This window comes from Passer domesticus, chromosome 4 (genome assembly GCF_036417665.1).
Source record: "Passer domesticus isolate bPasDom1 chromosome 4, bPasDom1.hap1, whole genome shotgun sequence".
In the NCBI taxonomy this organism is placed as follows: domain Eukaryota; kingdom Metazoa; phylum Chordata; class Aves; order Passeriformes; family Passeridae; genus Passer; species Passer domesticus.
In genome coordinates this window covers 77301940-77320011 of record NC_087477.1, presented here as the reverse complement: position 1 = coordinate 77320011, position 18072 = coordinate 77301940, and the positions used below count along the sequence as shown (strand labels likewise).

Sequence of the window (18072 nt, the reverse complement as noted above, 5' to 3'; positions counted from 1 at the left end):
ATGAACCACTAGAACCAGCCCGGCCCAAAGCCGAGCTCAGCCGCTGCTTTTGGCATGGCACACGAGCTCTGTGCATGCCTTCCACAAGCTCCCAGGGTGCAGAACCGGCCTTTAAAAATAACAAAACGAAACCAGCAGATGTTTCAACCGCACGGCTCCACTCCAGCATGCAAAGCTGCTTCATCTGTATCAACACTCCAAAAGTCTTAGCAAAGTTTCTTATTCGAGTCAAATAATTGTGGGTGTAAATAGCTGCTGTGCTAAAATATGGGGAGTAAACAGCCCTTTTTGTAAAAAAATCAAATTCATTAATTCTTGAAAATAAACTTTTCAAGCAACAAAACTCCTGACTGCTTTATATTACAGCAGAAAACTAAATACTGTAGAACAGGGGGAGAAATATGCCTCAGAATTTTATTCTGTTTTTCCAGTCTGGTGACCCCAATAATTCCTAAGTTCAGAGAGAACTAAAACAGTGAAAAAGCCTGCACATCCCATTTCTGATGTTGTGCTCCTTCTTCCTCACCCCCAGCTTTAAAATCACCAAATTGTATTTGCTCAAGGCCCTTGCCTGAGCAGGCCATGCTATGAATATATTCTCAGAGTTTGGCTAATACAGGATAACACATGCTGTGAAGTGATAAACCCGATATCAACCCAAGTTTGATGATAATTTACAGGAGAAAGCTTTTCTTTTGCAGATCAAGAGAGGTTTTTTCCTAAGGTGCCCCAAGAGCCAAGAACACCGTGTGGCTGTGAACTGCTGACAGGCAACCAATAACTGTGACAAATTATACATTCGTGGCATCTGCAACAATCGATAAACTGACTCACCAAATTAATAAAATATAGATCACAAAGCATACATTTTTATTAAAGAATAACTTCGTGATAACCAAGTAATGTGGATGCTTCCAAGCATAAGATTAAATTACATGCTGAGCAAATCTGGCATTTTGTGATAAACTATGAAAATAGTCTTTGCAACAGCAACTGAGGAAGAACATTGCTGACACAGTCCATAAACATGTTTTATAAATCACAACCGAAAGTAACCCAAAAAAAAAAAAAAAACCAAAACAAAACCAACCAAACCCCATAGTGAAGTGGCAGCTCAAGAATTCACTACCATATTCACGGTAATTACTTTCTAGACTTCTCCTTGTTTTGTAATTTATTCCTTCAAATACAATGCTGATTTTGGTGTTAAAAGTAATAAAACCAGATTACCTACATAGAGGAAAATTTACACCAGATTAATTCCTTAACTAGTCAGGCTTCAGCAGTCATTACTGGAGTACACAAAGACTTTTAGCACATTTAGGATGACAGCAAATGTACTTAAAGCAAGAGCAATACACAAAGCAAGGATCTGACCTGATAGATTCATAATTTTGTGCCTGCTGAATAACTCTAAGTTTAAAGAACTTGCTTGAACGTAGGAACACAATGAATCCTGCTGAATTTGAAGGTCTTATGTTTTACACATGATAAAGTTTTCCTGCTGAATATTTTCCCCTGATGAGGAATGCAGTGGGAAGAGGATTCCCAGCCTTCTGTAAAGCTGTTGGAGAAGTTCCTCCTTTCTCAGGGAGGAAGGTGGAGCATCTCTTATGGAAAACGCTTCACTACTGGGAAGAACATACTTAGGCACATCCTCAATGTTCACTGTCTGTGTTGGGTTATTCCTACACAGCTCTGAACCATGTCCTAAATGAAGAATTTAAAATGCTGAGATCATGTTCATTAAAGTTTACAGTTATTAGTTCCTGAATCTCCCTCAGTACTTGGTCTCTCCAGGCTAACTGTGCCACACCAACTGCATTGGAAGGAAGGCTGTCCTAAATTAGTTTAAATCCTCTACAATGCCAGATAACGTGGTGCTTTCAGGGTGTCTTCACATGACTGATGTCATGTCAGATCTTTCAAATATTTATTTTACAGCAAAATATCCAGCATTTCCTGGAAGCAGACTTTCAAACTTTTGAGTATTTTACATCCATAATGTTCAGCCACTTCCTCAGCTTCCACGGATTTCCAAACTAAACACATGAGATGTGCTGTTTCCCATCCTTCTTTCTAGCTAATAAATAATGGAATCTTAATTCTGAAATGCTGTCATGAAACAAAACTCAAATAGAGCCTAAGTGATACAAAAACAATATTTGTTTATACTAGATCCGTTATTAACTTAATTCTTTCTTAAACAAATGGCATTTAATAATGCATTAAACACATAAACAGGAACATATTCAAAGTTATAATCCCATCAGCTCCTTCTCATGACATTTATCTTCTCCAAGGCAATATCTACATTTCAATCTAATAATTTGTTGAACATCCTTAAGTTAATCAACAGACATGATTCCTTAAAAACAGCTTACTACTTAAATAAGCTGCTGCCTTCTCTAGCTGAGGCAATCTAGATCAGTTTAAAAAAAAAAAATCTATTCTCTGGCATATTATTAGCAACCAGAAATTTATTATGTTATTTTCTTTCAAAATTAAGTATCTTTATTTAGAAAACATACCTTCATATCCCCACTCACAGACAAGCATTTTTCTAAATATTTTACGAGCGCTCTGCATGGTGATCACTTCATTTACTAAGAAAATACCCACATTGCTGTGAATCTTTTCATTCCCCAAAACGTGCCTACAGATAGCAGCAGTGCATATTTTAGAGAAGCAGCAAACAGGACCAGCTTCAGAATTACACCCACCACCCTCCACATAAGCTGAGGCGAGAGCATTTTCTCTTGCCATAAATTACCATTCCCTTTTATCAGCAATTATTTAACTTTCAAAAATAGCTGCAAAGAGACAAATTATGAGCTATAATTACCCAAATTTATCCCTGATATTAAGAGTGCATACATGCAGATATGTACACCTAATCTGCTCTAAAATGTGTAATGCTGAGTATTATAATCACATATACCAGGGCATCTTTATCTCATCACCTAATGACATTTCTATGCTAAACATCTGTGAGCCACCCCAGTGACCAGCAATGTCCATTATTACTTCTTTATCTGGTAGCAATCACTCAATCCTGGCACATTTTCTTCTACCAGACCTTCCTCCTTCCCAGATAAGTGCAGGAACCTAAGTCCACAAGAGTCAAAGGGACCACCAGCTTCCAGGGGGGGAAAAAATATATATATATATATATATATATATAAAAATATATATATTATATATATCTATATGTATCTATCTATATAGATATCTATATCTATATATCTATATCCATGTATCTATCTGTATATGACTGAGGGCAACAGAGAAGCTGTGTCAGGTCAGAAGTCCATACTCTGGAAATGTCAGAAATTCAGTACAGAGTTGGTCTGGTTTTGCTTTCTGTTTCATACAGGACCTTGGGCTAGAGGGCACTTTATGGCCTGACCCAGTGCAATAATCATTTCATTAAGTACTTCAAGACTAAATAGCATCATTCTTTTCTTGGAAACTGGAATTATTGAATATCTTAAGTTACTCAAAAGCAAATTAAAATTTGTCTACCCCTGCACTACTAGTCTGACTCAAAGCAAGCGCCTCCCACGTTGTCAGAGGTCTTGATAGACCACTGTGTCTCCAAAAGCACCAACATTTCTGCTAAATCTCTGTCATGCTGTGAAGTGCTGCCTCTCAGACAGCTGCATTTATCCTGTCTGTACATCCAGCTATCACAGAATCACAGGGTGGTTTGGGTTGGGAGGGATCTTAAAGATCACCCAGCTCCACTCCTCTGCCATGGGCAGGGACACCTTCCACTAGACCAGGCTGCCTCAAGCCCCATCCTGCCTGGCTTTGAACATTTCCAGGGATGGGGCAGCCACAGGTCTGAGCAACCTGTGCCAGGGCCTAATCCCTTTCACAGGGAAGGATTTCTTCCTTATACCCAATCTAACCCTGCCCTCTGCCAGTCTGAAGCCATTCCCCCTTGTCCTGTCTGTCCATGCCCTTGTCTCTCTGCAGCTCTCATGTCCCTCCCTTTATGCTCTGGAAGGTGCTCTCTCACCTGCCTGCACAGCAGAGGAGCTCCAGCACTCTGAGCATCTTCATGGCCTCCTCTGGACCTGCTCCAGCAGATTCACAAATCCCTGATTCTGAGGCCCCAGAGCTGACTCAGTAACTGCAGCTCTGTGGGGTCTCACCTCCAGCCCTTCCCCTGGTGTGGAAACCCAGAGCATTGGGAATATTTCTCTGTCTGCTCTGGGATACCCTGACCCCCAGGCGTCCCCTGACTTTCACCCTCATTCATGGAGAAAGTTTCCTACACTTCAAGATAGACTAGAATCCATAAAAGTGTGAAATAGATTAAAGAGAGTAGTGTGGCTGTATCACTTGGTGACAAATTTAGCTTTTGGGATTTTTAGTATGTTGTGAATGGAAACAAGTTGGAGGACACACGGTGTGATCCTGAGTTTCTCCTTCATGCTTCTTCTTCCTTCTTCTTCATGGGTTTGGGTGGCATTTTGTAATTGGGCAAAAAAAATCTGCATTGTAGGCTCTGTGGGATCAGTTATTGGGTTAAAAGGGAAAATGATCTAGGTGTCAGTTCTTAATTGGATAGTTTAGTCTTAAAAGACCTTGTACCAAGAGACTGTTGGCCATTTTGTGCCTTCTAATGAAAAGCTGCCAAACTCACGGTAGTGAGACTGTTTTACTGATATGTGAGAAATAATAAACACCTGAGAAATAATAAACACCTGAGTCCAAACATGAACTGCTGTCTCAAGTGCCTTCAATCGCAGAGAAACCTTCAGACCCAGAGAACCCCACAGGTGAGGGCAGGGAGGTGACACAGGAGGGCAGGGAGGTGACACAGGTCTGGGCTGGGGGCCCGGAATCTCTGTGTTCTCAATGATCTGAGCATTTTTTAACTCACCTATTAAATTGTCAATCTACAGCATTTATTATTATGCAGTTACCATGATACAACAATGAACTCAGGTTATTATTTTTTTTGGTTAAGCTTTTCTTGCTTTTCTTTGCACTCTTGTAGAGCATTAAAAGTCACAGATCCATAGGATCTATTTTTTGCAGAGGAACTTAACAAAAAGATAGGAAGCCAACAGAATTTTCTTTCTCCACATTTGTTTTCAATGGCAATAGAAGAAATTGTTCCACTAAAAAGCCTTGATACTTTCTGTTTTAAAGCATAAGAACAAATGCTATTTTTAAAGTCAAAATGTGTTATAATGATAGGGTTGGGGTTTGGGGTGGGTTGATTTTTTTGGGGCTTTTTTTTTTTTGGAAGAGTAAAAATCTTTTTTTTCAGTTACAGCGAAAATTCTGAATGCATATTCACATCATTTTGCAAAACTGTCAACACTAGATACACACTTCTTTCTTTGAACTATCTCCCTGTGTTGCAACCCTCATCTAAATTTGAAAATATTTTGGTAAACATAGCTGATGTTTCATGGGTGCAATTTTGAGACCATAAGGAATTTAAGAAAACAGTTGATACTGCCTTAAAATCTAAAATTGGCTTTTAAGAATCCATCAGCATTCTCAAATCAGCAACTATTAAGAAAAACATCCAGAAATGAGTATCTGTAGCTAATCTACTTTCTCCTAGATTTTCTTCCCTGGAGTGTTGTTTTGAAACTTTTGAGCTCCTTTTGAAGGATATTTGTACATTCTTTTGTGGTGACGTATTTTATACATTACTTAAATATGTTCTTCTCTTACTATTACACATTCAGCCCACATATCAAGGTAATTGTATCACAACATTTATCCCAACAGGATTTTCCTTCCAGAGAGTATAGTTGATACCATCTACACTTTGCCCAGATAAAGAAAATAGTTTGAATAAAGCATTATGAGCACCAGTGGCATAACACATTTCTTAGAAGCACAGGGCTGAGAAGATTTCCCTTGGGATGTTATAGGAGAGATGTAAAATAATTTATTTCATGAACTTAAATTTCCTTATTAAGAAAATCTCTGTTTTGTTCTGTTGCCACCACTCTTCTTGGACAGCTGTGGTGGACTCTGGGGGCTCTGCCCATCAGGACTCCTCTTCCAGAATTCAACCTCAATTCATTCAGCAGTTGTTTGCACCATTTGTTTTTCTTCTGCAGCCATTGGCTTTCAGTTCTTTTCCTCTTGCTCCACACAGTATCTAAAGATGAATATATTCTTCATGTCTCCCTCTGAGATGACAGCCTCTTCACCTTCCTCATTAAACTGTTCAGAAATGATGAACTCATACTGATAGAGCAGAATATTCTGTTCACTTGTTTTTATGCATATCACAGGGGCTGCTACAGCACATCCCATGATCATCCAAGTACTATTTATCTATAATGAGAATCTTGTTGCAAGTTTCTATTTTACAAAACTCTGCTATTACTCACTTAGAAGATATGACCTTTGCTTTTATGTTTTGAATTTGATTCTACTTCTATTAGCCCAGTGTTCAACATAATCTCAGTTATTTCTATATAATATCTGTGGATGGGCTTAGTAGCTGTTTTTTCTACAAACTGTAAGAAAGGCTTTCTATTCCACTGTACTTGCTGTACAGTAGAATATCTCTGTTTTGCAGCTGCTATTTCCATTGTTTTAAGTATAGCACCCATACTAGTTTGGTGAGCTTGCGTTACAACTAAATAATCTCTACAGCAACCTCTATCCTGATTCTTTGTTATATTTAGGATGCCTTTCAGTTTAGCCATTAGCCCAGCCCCTCTACTCATGCCAGGCCATCATGTGAGGGAAGCCAAGCTCAACACTCCAGTGGTAACCTCTCCTCCAACACCACACCTTTTAGAAAAAAATTCTTTTTGAATAACACCTGGTGATGAATTTCTGTGGGAATAAATGATTCTTTAGCCCATTTTTCCAGCAGCAACCACTCCGCTCTCATTCCATCCATGGTTTTGCTGAGGGTTAGGACCCACAGAAGGAAGCTGTGCCTCCAGCTGCTGACACAAGGCTGTGTCTGGACTCTGCCCCACCATTATTCAGCAGATGGCCCTGGGTGACGTGTCCTGGCTGCAGCCCTGGGACAGCGCTGGGCACGTTCTGAGGGATCGGCCGCGCTGCTCCGAGCCACGCTCGGGCTTGGGGATGCTTTATTCCAGCAACCAAGGTCTCAATGACCTTCAAGAGGCTGCCAAAACCCAAACCTCAGCTTGTTCTTCACTCCTGGTAGCTCATAAGGTGGAAGCCTATAATTCCTAGTAGCAGTAAATACTAATTTTTATGAGTCTTGAATTAATTCACAATAAGCTCCACAGTATTCTGTAAAACACACAAGTGCTGAGGGCTGTGCTGAAGTTTTTTTGAACAAGAGATAATGTCTGGATTCCAAAACACTGTGGTGGTTTAGAAATGAAGGGTGAAGGCTCCTCCAGAGATGTGAAAGAAGCTGCCCTGCACACATGGCTGCCTTTGGCACACCAGAGTCTTCAGAACCTCTGAAGGAAATGGTCCTGCCAAAAACTGCTACTGCTTAAGCAGGTTGAACCATTTTTAGAAGCACTGCCAACACCAAGGCATCAAACCAGTCTCTGCCTGTACCTGTCTCCCTGTCCCAGAACAATCAAACAGTATTGTTAAATCCCTCAGTATCTCAGAGCAGCCCAGGACTGCCCTGGAGGCACAGAACCCAAATCCCTCTTCCCATGGGATCCTCCTTGGCTTGAGCAGGCCAGCAGGGATACAGACCCCTGGCCAAAAGGGTGGGATTGCTGCAGAGGTGCCAGGGAGCTGAGGACCTCTCTCTCCCTCTCTGCTGAGTGAGGCGTGTTCCACAAAACGCTGCATTTTAATTATATAATTACACAGAACTGCACGACCCAGCTCTGGAGTTTTGCAGACACAAAGACACAAACCCTGCTCCTGGCACCACCTCCCTCCGTGGTTAAACTCTGAAGCCACGTGCAGGGAGAGAAGTTTTCTCAAACCCTTCCAAGAACATCAATAAAGCAGCCCTAGTTATGAAGTTCATTCAGCTTCGTGCTCATTAAATCACAGCTGTTTCCCCTTGATGCTGTGGTAGATCAGACAGCACTGAACCTGCCTCTCTCTCTGTGGGTACACAAAAATGCTTTTCCCTTTGTCCTGCAAAACAAACCCCTAACAGAAAAGTCTTTATATTAAAACTAACTGGAATTAAATGCCAATTAACAGTTAATAATAGTCTTAAGATAACAGTTCATATCTATTTAATCCCATAATAAACTGACTGCAGAGCTGACATTGGTTAGGTCTCAGCTTTTGTTTTGACTCAGAAAGAAACCACCAGTTGATTAAAAAACCTAAATTATCTTAAGCATGAACTCCACGACTGAAAATGCTCCTGAGCTTCCCTACCTGCTCACAAGGAGGCCAACACACCTCCGTTCCCTTGTCCACCTTCTCATTGCAGCTCTGCATGCATGAGGAAGGTTTTTTTGGAGGTTTTACACGTATTTATTAATTATCTCTTTTCTAAGAAAAGAAGGTGGACTTTTCCCCTATTCTCTAGCCCCTCATAAACTCTTTGGATCACAGATAACAGAACATATTTAGCCTACCTGGAATGAAAATACTGTTCAATTTGGATGCTATAAGCCTGTTTTTCACTGAAAGGAATATGTTTGTTTTCAAAGCTGTCTGAAATATAGACAACAACTGAAGGTATAAAACCAGGTAAAATACACACTAACTAACATCATACATTGCATTTTGTGCCCACATTCTTTCTAGAGTGAGACATGTTCTCGCAGCCCCTCTTGCAACAGGAGTAAGAATAGAGCAGCTTCGAGGGTTAAATCAGTAACAACAGCTTAACATTTATTTTTATATTTGTCTGTTCCTATATGCCTTTTTTGAACAGTTTAATACCCTTCAGAAGCTCAAAAAATTGTTCTGCCAAAAAAAAAAAAAAGCTTAAGCATTTTTAGAAGTACTGGATATACTAAGGCTTCAAACCAGAATATTTGCCTGTACTTGAGGCTTCTCTATGTGAAGACAAAAGCTCTGTAATTCTCCAAAAAAGCAGCAACTGATCCTGTAGTGAAGGCTGAACTCTATCCTGGCACAGCCTATTCCAGTTCTTTGCTAAAATACATTGAATAATACATAATGGAAAAATACAAGTGTTGTAATTTAATCTGGGCTGTAAATCCCTGCTCCAGACACATCTCTCCTCCACCACCCCAATGAACATACAAGTGACAGATGAGGAAAAACAGCTTCCATTGCAGACTTGTAACACTTTTGTGTCACTTACAATGCTTAGGTTATGTGAAAAAAAAATTACTTTTTACTTAATGACAGAATAAAACTCAATACAGTTTAGAAAAGGACAAAATGGGAATAATTTAAGAAGGTAGCAAAGTTCCCTGCAGCAGTCCTTGGCATGGACAGCACTTAAAAATGGGGGAAAAGCTACAGCCATTCAAGGAGGAACTAGTTTCACTTTGTTTGAAGTAGAAATTCCCTACACCAACTAAGCAAACATCCTCATCTCTTTAATAACCCAAACACTTCAAGCCAAAGTAAGAAAGCAAGCAAACATTTTCAATAATATTTCTTCATTTTGTAGCATTGTCATGTCTGGGGCACCCAGAATTTTCTGGGTAGCACTAGGAAGTATTATTTCCTATTTTGCACCAGTGAAGAATCTAGAAAGAAAATTCTAGACCCATGACAAGGTCCACATAACTTGCCTCCAAACATACAAACTCCACCAAGTATACAGAAGTACTTGCCCTACACAGCCATTTAAAAACACATTTAATCATATAAAGTGTTGTGTATGTCAGAAAAAGAAAGCAAGAGTAATTTAAAAAGTCAGATTTAACACTAAGACATGCACAAAATTCAAAAGGTAAAGAATTTATTAATGACAGGGGTGATGATGTAAGAATAAAAAATAATCACTGAGAATAATACAATTTTTTGGAAAAATTTTTGCAGAGCACCATACAGTACCAAAGTCTTCCTAAACTGGCATCCACAGTGCCTTGCTAAGTACTTTATCCATTCTCTTAAATCCAGCACTCACATGCTTCCTACTATAGATACTTCAGATATCCATAAACAATAACAGTGTTGCTGTCAGTGATAATAGGCTAGCACTGATATACAAAAAGGATTTTTATTTCCATTATGAAATATTATGAGTATTGTGTCTAAATAATTTGTGTCTAGAAAGACTGGACTTAAGTATTTTCTTTTTTAAAAGGACAAAATGGGTGCAATGACAACAGAAAAAAGGTTTCTATATCCCAGTATTTAAGACCTGTCATTTGCTTATACAGCAACAGATAAATCCAGAGATACTAAAAATGTCAGAAGTTAAGCTATTCCCCCTCATTTTCCTCAAACTAGTTTTAGTCAAGTTCTCATTTTAAAATTGTTCAGTTACTCCCTTTGCTGAGTGCAGTATATTTTGAATCTGACATTTCCCCAACCCTCACAAGAGGAAATCCCATCACCAAAAGGGTAAATTCATCCTCTAGAAGTGACTGTATCTGAAAAGATCAAGCTGTCCTTTTGGTCCACTGGGCTTTTGGGATGAGGAAGAGTGAAATCCCTAAAATTTACAGCATCAGTAAACAAAAACAACTGAGCTCTACATTCAATGGCTCACTAGAGCATATAACACTGCAGAAAAATGGGATTTTACAAGGATACAAAGGAGTAGATTTCCCATATTTGACAAGTCAATCAAAAGGGATGGAGGAACAAGAATAATAGTCATGGCATGAGGCAATAGGAATGCTACATGAAAATGTCTGAGGTTTAATGTGCTGATTTGCAATTTTTCATTTACTAGCTAGATATTGTTACAATGGAAATATCGGCTTATAACTTTGTTTAGTGCACTTGAAGCTCTTAAAAAAGAAGACGAAGGGGAAAAGAATTGTATGTCAGAGAAGGAGAATAAAAATTCAGAGTCTGTGTTTAAGATAACATCTGTGGTCTCAATAGAATAAGTAAACCAACTTGCTATGGCTCATTGTGATCTAGCCATGCCAAAGCATTGTCTTCAAGGGACTATCAACAGAGTCGTGAAGAAACTTATTGATTAAAAAAAAAAGAAAATACTCCTTTACAAAAAACTTTCTGGTTTTACTGAAGATTAGAAACTGCCTCACATTGCTTATTACTTACACAAAACACTACTGCTGAATTGGAAAAGTCAAAGCAAACAGAGACTGCATTAAATTAATTAATGCTGTTTTAAGTTCCCCTCTGCCCTGGAAGCCTGTACCAGAGCAGCAAGGTGTGTCTGTAAGGAACCTCACCTCAGGCAGGATGGGAGATGGGAAGAGAGTGAAAAGGAAAGGTGTCCTCTGGAATCCAACTCAGTCTCCAATGCTTTAAGGTTTCTGACACTCAGGAAACCCAGGAGCCTGAGCTACTGAGGGCTGTGAAGTCCCGCATGGGCAGAAAACATTTTTATTTCATTCCGTTTTCTTACACTGCTACACTTTTATTGATTTACTGTGGGTTTGAACAGATACATTTCTTTTGATATTACTCAACCAACCAGTATCAAAATATATAATTGAAGGTGTTGTATATGTGTATCAAATCCACATTTGAGCAGACTGACAGAAAGAAAAGGTTCCTTTGCTCTGGGCTTACATGAATTGCTGCAGTGGAATCTTGACTGTTTCTTCACTGTTTTTAGTAGAAGCACAGAACTGACATCAGTGAAACAATGGAAACATTGAATGGGAAGGATGAACAGGTGACCTCCATTTTTCCTTCAGAGTCACATTTTGTTTTTTCAGGGAACAGTTGGTATGGCTGATGAGTCTGTGGTGGGTCAGAAAAGGTTGCATTGGCCATTGGGGAATAGAGAATGGCCAGGATCATCCCCAAAAATTGTTATAATTACTATATATAATGGAAAAACCTGAAAGGTTTAGAATTTCATGACATCCTATAGGTGACCCTGGATTAACATCTCCTTGAAGAAGAAATTTGAAGACGAAATCACTGTTAGGAAAATACTGTCCAGTCCTCAGTAGAAAGAACCAGAGTACATCTCACAGAGAGTCCAGCCTTATCCAGAGAAGTCAAGCAACCATTAATCTCTAAATTTAAAAATATTTTAAGCTTTTATTTATCCTAGTTGATAGGATTTTAAAAAAAAATCAATAACTTTGTGTACTAACACACAGAAACTAGTCTAAGAGCTGAGCTGCACAAGAGACTGGATGAATCATTATTAAAATTAAATCTTGCAGATAGTCCTGGATAAACACACATCCTCATCTATGACCTCCAAAAAGCCTCCTCACTGGAACTGGGACAGGATGCACAGCTCAGACCCCAAGGTACCCAAGACTCTCTCCCCCCACAACAGCAACCACAGACAACCTCTGTCATCTCCATGCCAGCTCCAAGGATTTTACAGATTGAACCACTTTGTCATCTCAAATGTCTGGGTAGCAGTTGGATCATCTGGAGCTCAGAAAACATGCTACAGTTTTCTTGAAAAACTGAGTATCTACCAAACTTGGGTGATTTACACATAATGGTAGAATTCAGGTGACCTAAAATGTTAATTGGTAATTTGTGAAAATATGTACTGTTGAAAACAAAATTAAAGATCTGCAGTTTTGTCTTCTAATTATATTCCTTCCTTTAGTCTGTTACATTTTACATATTTTTATATTGCTCACACAACAATGGATTTGCTGTTTCTGGAAAAACATGTAACTGCATCTTCTTTCAGCTCATGACAGCACACTGAGTTATATTGTCATCTCACCTGAGACCACGAGAAAAAGCAGCCTACCACCAGTTTTTAATGTAAAGGTTAAGATACATTTGCTCTCAAGCTCATTCCATTAAACTTTTTTTCCCTGATTAATGGTTAACTGGCAATAAGTTTGCACTTTTTTAGTGATATTTATTGCAGATTACAGGCATCGTGCTGAGAAGCACATATGCAACAAGGTTTATTTCTATTTTCATGCTATTCCTTGCCAAAAGCACACGGTGAAACCCATCTGTTGTATTTCCCATCTGAGGTTAGACAAGAAAAGGAGACTCTACACAGCACTCTGTCACTGCAAACAATATTGATTAAAGCAGAGTTTGGAGATGGAATCCCAAGTGCTTACTCAGAGCAGGCATTCTGCCTCATTGATGCACAAAGATTAAAATGTATATAAAATATGACATAATTGAATAATAATGACCAGGGGAACGCAGCTCTGGAGCCTGAGATAAGGACCAAAGTAGAAGCTGAATCATCAGAGAATTGTTTCTGTACCTTTGCTCACATGTACCTTCAAACATGCAATTTTTTTGTACCACTGTTTTTTTCATTTGTGCCAGTTTAATAAATGAAGTCTCCATCTGAAAAACTGAGGAATACTTGGGAGCCCTTCTTTTGTGCCTTGAATAAAGGATGCAAGTGCTCTGATAGGGCAATGCACACTGCATTGTTTTTCACTTTCTCCCAGAAAACAGACCCCGTCCCTCTTTGCAGATGGCCAGCCTTCACAATGTTTTAACTGTACTAATTTCCTCATTCAAGACACAAGAAATGTTCTTCCTTTTATCTGTCAAGTAAATTCACGCAACACATAATTCAATGCTAATTTAGTGTGTGAAGGAGCATAAGTAATGAGGATGTTGGTAAAATCAGCTGAGATGAGGCAAGTGGATTCTGATACACAGAGGAAGAAAGGGCACCAAAATATCAGACATAAATGGGAACAAATATATCTGAAACATAACTTAAAGGGAAGAGGGGTAGACAGACACACAAGAATGGCTTTATGTTGACTACACAGGGAAATATTTCAGAATTGGAGACATTCTTGTATTTAGGAACATATGGGCATATAAACCATAACTGAAACATGCAATTGTACCCCCCAGACAAGAGACTGAGCTCCAACAGAAAATTAATGTATAACATACAAGGATATAAATTAAAATACAAATCAGTTCAGCTTCTACACCAAATTTTGACAAGTTGTTAGCAGTGTGGACACAGATCAACAGGACTGTACAACTTCAGTACATAGGCATAAAAACACAACATATTTTTCTTTGCCCCTCTTTTAAGGAGTGTTGCATTCAGAGCTCCAGAAACTAATGACCTCAATATTAAAAATACTCACAGTGGACAGCCTAAGTTACATTTCAGCTTCTAAATGCTCTCTCATGAGGAATGAGTGACTTTTATTGTAGAGATACAGAAACATAGCCATCAGGGCAGCTTTCAAGAATAACAGCTCTCCCATCTAAACCTCAGATCCAGGGAAGTTGATCTGAGTCCTCTTCAAGCTCAGATCCTTCCTACCACCTAAAGAACCCAAAGAAGGTGTGTTATCCAAAATTCAAGTTCCTTTACAATTGAATAGAAATGATAGAAACTTCCATATCGTGTCATCTCAAGGAAAACCTTAGACAATTTATAGATGATCTTTCTTCTTCCACTCATGATCTCGCTGGCTTAACTGTGGCTCATCACATTGCTGCCAAACTCAGAGACAGAACTCTGAATTCAGGCCAGAAATAAAAGGTTTATACAGTAAAGCTCCACAGAATTTGTTAAACCTTCTTCTGTGGATGGGAGTTAAAAGGTTCTGTGCCCAAGGGTGCCCAGCTAGTGCCACCTCACTGAAACAGCCACTGCCAAGGGTAGTGCAAACAGTGACTGGTTCTGGCAATACAGATATCAAACAGCATCTTGGCAAACCCCAAAATTTTGTATTAGCGTAATATTTCAATATTACAGAATTTTGTATTAGTGTAATATTATCAACAACAATATTTCAACAAATTTTGTATTAGTGTAATTTTTCAACAATTATTTCTCATTGAGAGATATGTCATCTCTCAATGAGAGATTACATTTCAATAAAGGAGAAAGTTACTCACTGGCTGGGGAGGAGGTTACTTTAAGTAGGAATGTTTGGTTTAATTTATTTGACTCTCAAGTTCAACAAAAAGTTTCCTGTTATCACGTAGATGTTTGAGGGAAGGCCAAAGCAAACAGTTTTAACAGCTTCATTCTATGCATCTTCACATCTCTCTGTAGCTCTGTTACTTCTTGGACTGACATTAAAGGCTCCATCAGAAATGCCAAAGTTTGCCAGACATTTCCCCATTCTTCCCTTAGCTTTATCAGTGCACTAGAAAGATGTTGTTCTTCAAAAACAAAACCACAAGTCAACACAATACTGTATTTGCACAGCCTACAGACACACCATGTAGAATTTACACATTTAGGGGTATAAAGAATGCTTGGCACAAACACAGAGTTGTAATTGAGACCATCCCCAGGCCTGATAAACTGTTACAGTTTGACACATCACTCCCTTTTATTTGTTGATGCCTGTTAGTTCATATCTGCTGGTTAATGTTTGCATCACTGCCCTTATTTCAGGGCAGATCCCCAGTTCAGTGCAATTTGCTGGTAATTACATTTTCAATTTTATTTTTTTTTCTGGTGATAAATCTCATCCTAGTGAAGCTGTACCTGCCTTATCTAGTACCCAAATCTCTGGCTGTGTAGAAAGATCACTTCCATAATGTACTGGATGCAGTCCAAACCTGAGAAATCACTTCTGTGTACTCACTCTCAAACATGTTGGAAATCTTGGAGAAGTGTAGTAAAGTGGTTCTGGTAACTGTGTAACTAAAGCAATAAAATCAGCACAGTATTTTTACTATTTGTTTAGTAACAAGACTTGACAAATGTAAAGCACTGTAACAGCAAACTAAAATCCACTTATATTTTTATTGCTCCTGCTTCAAAAATAAGAAATAAAAGATAGCACTCATAAAATTCTTGTAATTAGACATAAGTTTCTTCATTTTTTGGATGTAGTTCATATAATTGCTGTTGCAAGTTAGACATTTCATGAGGTAATATTTAAATTAAATTAAAAAAAAAAAAAAGAAAAAAAAAGCCCTGTACTAACAGAACCAGTTTGTTTTTAAGAACATTTTGCATTCCTGTACACTGGCAGCAGAAATGTATCTGTGGTTTCCATCTGGAAACTCCCGAGGATGAAGGAATCTGTCCTTTATGCATGATAAAATCTCGTGACACAGCAAAATATTGCTGCTGCAGTGTCCTCAAGGTACGCCCTTCGGAGAGTCCTGTGTGCTCACTCACCACTGCTGCAATAATCCATTAGGTAAAAATCATTTACATGCACAAAAACAGCTCAGCTGCTGAATCATGAAGTGTATAATAATTACGTGCTATAGCTTTTTAGCTTGATAATGCTATTATTTTTCTTTCAAATTTGCTCTGTAAATATGTTTCAATTATTCCTTAATACATACAGTTGCTTGAATAGGCAAATTATTAAACACTAAGTAACACTGTTCTATAATACCTTGTAGGGGGTTTTATTAAACTATATATAGACTTTTCACCTTGCTATAAAACCAGCAATGAGTTAAGCCTCTGACAGATGAGTGTTATCATCCTTTCACACATAAGGAAACAACTCCAGGGACAAATTGCTGCCACAAGGACTCTAAGCACAGCTGGCTACTCCTTGTTCTGAACTCCTGTACCTTTAATCACACACCACACCACTTGTAGGGAGCTGGTCACAGATGTGTTACAAGAATCAATCCCATGTTGTGCATTACTGCAAGTACAGGGAGGTTTTTAGTTATTTTTTTAATCCTTTCTTTGAATACTTTAGCCATTTAGAGCTAGACAAAAAAAAAAAAGCCCTGAAAAGCCATCTCTAAAATTAATATTTTTTACAAGACCTACAGAATGGATATTTGAATTTGTGATTATTTCTTGTGCCAGGGCTAATGGGGAAGTATGAGAAATGCATAGCAGCAGGTACCTGAGGCTGTAGACACTGAAGTGCTGGGTTATGCACTGTGCACTACAGGTGGGCAGTGCAGCTCTAATTTCTGACTCTAATAATGAGGCTGAAAGCCTCAAAGAACTAAAGGACCCTCCAAAGTTCTACTAAATTTGGGGAAGGAAGACAGAAGCCTTTCACAACCAAGGGTGCAAGAAATGCTTGTCATGGGTTCAGACCAAAGATTAATCTTGCTAAATAGTGCTTGTTTGGTTTTTTGGGGTTTTTTGGGCTTTTTATTTTTTCCCTGCTGCTAGATTCAGGAAAAGAACATTGAGAAAAAGAAGATGAAAAAAGGGCAATACTTGTATTTCAGAATCTCTCCCTGCCACCAGCAATTTGCCATTCAAGAGCTCTATCAATCAGAATTGTTTCAGCAAACCCAGTGGATTTTTCTTCCACGAACCTATTCACTCTTTCAATTTTTTTGAAACTTCAGTAACCTAAAATATCCTGCAGTAGAGCTTCATAACTCACCTGATGTATGGAGAAATGCTTCCTACACCTACACGTAGCAGTTTCACTTGGTGCCTGCTGATTATGGCTTTGAGAACAGAAACACGTTTGCAAAATAACAGAGTTTTGAACTCCTGTGCAGGAAGCAGGACACTGTTTTCAATCCTAGGGCTGAAGAGAATATTTTAAGTGCTACAATTCCATTAAAGTAGGTCAAAATCTTCTTCCTTATTCCCAGAAAGGGACTTGATGTTCTGACTATCAATAGCATAGAGTGAAGTTCTGAGTCAGGTACTTTTCAAGCACAGCTCAAGACTTTAGCAAGGAGAAATGTTAGTGCTCCCCACTCCTGCTTGCCATCTGGATCCACACACAGCCATGGAGAAGGTCACAAATTCAGGCAAGTCCTGAACTGCCTCCTAAAGGCACCTGCTTTCAACTCCAAGAGCCCTCACCAACCTCCCAGGTCTTCACAGGATGCCACTCATTCCTTGGGTACCTGAGGAAGGCACCTTCAAAGCACATCAGCAAACCTAAAAAATCCTGAGTGCATAGTTTACTTCTGTTAAGAGTTCTCACCTTTACACCACACCAGCTCTTTGAATTCTTGTTTCCCTCATTTGACTGGTGGAGGCCACAACAGGCAGCCCAGCAGTGGCAATACAGGCTGCAGCTACCAGACCAATAATCAATATGCTGTCAGTAATTTATTATTTAATTAAGGTATCATGGACATCGCTGTGTCCCTGAAACACGAGGTTAGAATAGTTTTTCCCTTATTATGAAA

The 18072-nt window shown here is 38.9% G+C and overlaps 1 protein-coding gene across 3 annotated transcripts in view; it reads right to left on the bottom strand.

Moving 5' to 3' along the window:
- The window catches only part of CTBP1 (C-terminal binding protein 1), a 235412-nt gene that overhangs the window by 150156 nt on the left and 67184 nt on the right, over positions 1 to 18072 (bottom strand). The window lies entirely within an intron of this gene.